The 4,761-nt window shown below is 32.5% G+C and overlaps 1 pseudogene; it reads right to left on the reverse strand.

The window, feature by feature from the left end:
* Window positions 1-2,129: 2,129 nt before the first annotated feature.
* LOC107849062 lies at window positions 2,130-4,382 on the reverse strand (annotated as a pseudogene).
* Window positions 4,383-4,761: the final 379 nt, after the last annotated feature.

Here is a 4,761-nt window from a genome sequence, read left to right on the forward strand (position 1 = left end):
ATATGAGTGACATGTTACAACAGATAATTAACTTATTGCGACAGGTGACTTACTTGTTGTAATAAATAATGCATCTGTTATAATCGAGGTCAGGTTCTATCGCAACAAGTTACTAATATGTTGGAACAGATATTTACTGTCTGTTGGAATCGAGTTCAGATTCTGTTGGAACAGGTTACTAATATATTGCAACAAATATTTACCCTGTTGTAACAGACGACACGTTTGTTGAAATCGAGTTCAGGTTCTGTTTCAATAGGTTACTAATTTGTTGCAAAAAATATTTATCATGTTGCACTAGATAACTAATCTATTACAATAGATGGGTATGTTGCAACAGATGACCCATCTGTTCGATTCATGTTATGACACTATATAATGATAAACATGAATCCAATATATGAGTCTTTCATTGAAACAGATCTATTTAAATAAATGGCTCTTATGTTGCATTCATGCTCACGTGCTATCTATTGTTGAAAAAATAGCACAATAGCAGTTACCCAGATGACAAATTCAACTAAAAATCATAATTTGACTTACCAAAGTCTCTTATGAAGTAATGTCAAAGTGAAAAGTGATGTATGAAACAAAATTTGACCTAAGCAATTGGTCAAATAGCAACAGTACCAGTAACAATAACAACAACAACAACAATGGTCAACAAGAAGAAGATGAACATGATGATAATGAAGCATAAGATGATGAATAAAGCAGCAGCAACAATGGACAACAAAAATCGCTAAGACAGAGAAAACAACAATGGATGAGAAGAGAGAGAAATACGCCTTTTTCCCTTCGTTTCTCGTTATATTAGGTAAACATTTGGATCAAAGTGTAAATTTAAAATCTTGTAGGCTATTATCAAACTTACCCAACTTTCTTAATCCGTAATAAAGTAATTATCACCTCCACTCAATTATTAAGACTTGTGTCACCTACACCTTATTTTCAAACTCTTTTGTCACTTTTAGCTCAAAGCCCTTTTCAAACTCTTTTATCACTTTGAGCCCAAATCCCCTAGTAACCGGTTACCAACCTGTTATGGGTTACCTCCTATTTTTCATTTTTTTAAAAGAATTTAAACACTCACCTCCCGGGGCTCTCTCTTCCCCCTTCACCCTACCCACGACTACTTCCCCGACATACACATCTACAAACTTTTCTATCTTTCTATAACCTAATTTTCAAAAGTGATAGGTTATTACACTTGATTTCTGGGAGAAATTATGTTAAAACTCCTTTAAAACCCTCCACTTTCACTGTTTTCACGAAATTGAATCACAAATCTGTAATTTCAGTTACTATTATTCAAATGTTTCATTGAAGCTTTGAAGTATAGATGCAATTTAATGGAGATTAAAAAATAGAATCATGAATCTATCATTTTAGATTTTTTAATGCTTTATTTGAAGCTTTGAAATCTAGATGCAATTTAATGGCTATTAAAAATTCTGCATGATCAACTAAATAATAAGATTATAGTGCAATTTTTTTTCCTATTGTAAAAAGACTATGAACAATCATATTTGCAAACTTGATTGATGGAAATAAGACGACAATAAAATCCTTTATAATTTTGGTAAGAGTTTAACTAATATGCTCTGTCGGTGTATATCATATTTACAGTCGCACTAATTACAGGTAAATTAGATAATTAAGTGGTACACTAGCTTTAGGATTACACGCGTATAAAATAAAATCTACGAACACTAGTGATTGGTCCTCTACTCTTCTATAAACAGATACAGATACCTCATTCAAGAACAATTTTGTCTTGTGATTTTTTCAAGAACAATTTTGTCTATTACTACTATAGGTGCATAGCCGTGTCAGTACGAGCCCAATACTATATTATTGTTATCGACAATATATTCATGTTGCACAAAGAAATCATTAAGCTAATCATGATCTTGATCAAGCTCAAATATTATGGAAGGATCGAGTTATCATCAATTGAATCTCTACTAAACTAAAATATAGTGCAATATTATGAAGACTTCCACAGTTCAGATATAAATTCTCAACAACATAAGTATGTAATTATCACCGATGATAAGATACAACAAATAAAATAAAAATTTGTAAAAATAAGAGTAGTCACATTCATAAAATGTTCTTTAGGTCGGAATGTTATTAAGCGATAGAAAAGGAACAAAAGAGATCCCAAGTGAAATTTCAGGTTTAAGACATCCTTGCATACTCACAATTGAATATAGGAGTCATTTGATTCTCTATGCTCTCGTAAAGGTTAGGCAAGTATGCAGTCATTATATACCTTTCTCCTTGAAAAGTCTGATCAGTACCAACTGACAGTTAGAGAAAATGGAAAAGGAAATCAACGGAGTCCTTTTCAGCTTCGAAAAATAGGACTCTATGGGCTTTTTTGTCGATCAATAGCTTTAAGATTAGTATGGAACCTGAATTTGTCATTTCGTTTGGCTGATACTGCTGCAAATTTTATCCCAAAGCACTCTGACAAATCTCATAGAAAATCACAAAGATATCATAGTCTGATTCACATTTAATCATGCAATAATCTCATTATCAGGTGCCAAAAAAAGAAAAGAAACTACCTACATAAATAATAGCCTTGAGGTCATGATGAACAAGAAGACATTGTCTTATTCTGTACCTTCTTCAACTCCCAGCATGACCAAATGGGACAACCAAATATGTCAATGAAAACTTACTTCTAGGAAAACCAAAACTTTCTTTCATCATCGGAATGGCCAACACCCAAATACTCTGCAATTATCGTCGCTCCTCGTTTCATTGCATGCTCCAAACTTTCCATCACCTGCCAAGCATGTCATTCAGTCTCCTTAATAACTTCCAAATAGTGAGTAGATTATATGAAAGTGACATAAATCTCTAGTGGTTTATCTAAATTATGCAGCCTAAAATGCAATGAAAGAAATTCCAGTAGTGCATTACATATTTAGTTGTTTCAAGATTGGAATCAACTTATGAAAAACAAACTATACTAGACCATACATAACTTGATCAAGGTAGCTTAGATGCACTTTCTATGACCAAAATATGATAAATCACTTGAAGGAAGCTTACCAAGACACCGACCCCCTCGCTTATAACAAATCCATCTCTTTCTTTGTCCCATGACCTGGAAGTAGATTGTGGATCATTATTTCTTTGAGACAAAGCTTTGTGCATGCCAAAAACCTCCTAATCCAATAAGTATTATGGTAGCTCAGTTTCACCAGCAAGCATCAAATCACTTCACCTCTGTGAATGCGATTCACGGCAGCATAAAAACAATAATTGAAGGTTAGCACAACCAGTTGAGATTAAGTAGTTTGGTCCTATAAAAACAAGACAAATACTAAGCAAAGCAGAACCCATGCTTGTTATAGTATATGGAATAAAAAATGGAGTAAGTTTCTTATGACCCTTTTCAATTAGGTTTTGACACCATCTGAGAAAACCGTAAGACCACCATTCCAGTTCCTACAAGAACACCTACTCGCTCCTTATCAATCTGCAAAAAGAATATAAAAATAAATAATGTAACATGAAAAGAAATAAATCTTGAAAAAACAATTAAAGCTGAACAAGTAGCCATCTTAAGTATTCACATAAACGCTTTTCAAATGCATTATAACAAAATTCTTTTGTGGAAAATAGTAGTTTTTATCATTTATGAAATTTCAAAATGCACTTGCAGAACTCAGATTTTTACATAGTTGTGATTTTTAACACAGTCAAGAAAGCACAATTTTGGCATCTTGGATAAAACAAAAATGAAACACAAGCAATAAATAACATAAAAATCAGCTGTAAATACCAAAATAAACACAATCAACAATTAATTTTCACCAAATTCTCCACATCTTCAAATAAAAAATAAAAGAAATGAACAAAACAACACAACCCAGAAGCACACCATGCAAGGCCCCATTCTAGCAAATCCATCAAACCAAAAGCAAAAACACAAAATCTTGACAGCTATAACCAAATCAAAGCAGTGAAAGAACTGAAAAAAAACTCAAACCTTTCGTAATCTATCACCAGCAAGATCTGCATTTTCAAGACCTTTGGCATACCTAAGACAATCATCAAGTATCCTATCATTCTTCCCATCAATATACTCATCAGAACTAAACCCACGAATTTGTCCACTAAATTTAGTAGGAAACTTAGAAGCATCAAAACGGTCAATAAGTGAAATCCAACTTCTACTCTCCAGAAGTCTATCATATTAGGCATCATTACCAAACAAAGAAACAAGACTCATTCCAGTTATAACAACTCTTTTGTGGTGCCTTCTTACACAAATAAATATATAACCCCAAAAAATTGAGAATAAAAAATTGAAGATGATAAAACACATTATAATCAATTGACAACAAAACATACCTCATACAACTTATGCTTGATCTTATTGTTGAATTTTTTTTAAACAGAGAAGAAGAGATAGAGATTAACACAAGAGTCGTATTGTAACTCATATTCTTTGCACTGATGAATAGGTAATTGGCAATTCTCGTATGCTAAATGATTGAACATGATAACATTGAAATCATCTGATCTTCATGAGCCAACTTTTGGGACTCTCGCTCACAAAACTTTTAAATTTATTTCAAGTGAATTGCAAGTCCAAAGACAATTTCAAAACTCAATTTTTCAACTTCAAACTCTATGGCCAAATGGGAGATAAATTGGTTCTATCCTAAATTTTCTAGAAAAAGTTTATCAAATCTGCATTATAAGAACCCTTAACTAAAAAACCACACCATATAA

The sequence above is a fragment of the Capsicum annuum genome, chromosome 12 (genome assembly GCF_002878395.1).
Source record: "Capsicum annuum cultivar UCD-10X-F1 chromosome 12, UCD10Xv1.1, whole genome shotgun sequence".
NCBI lineage: Eukaryota > Viridiplantae > Streptophyta > Magnoliopsida > Solanales > Solanaceae > Capsicum > Capsicum annuum.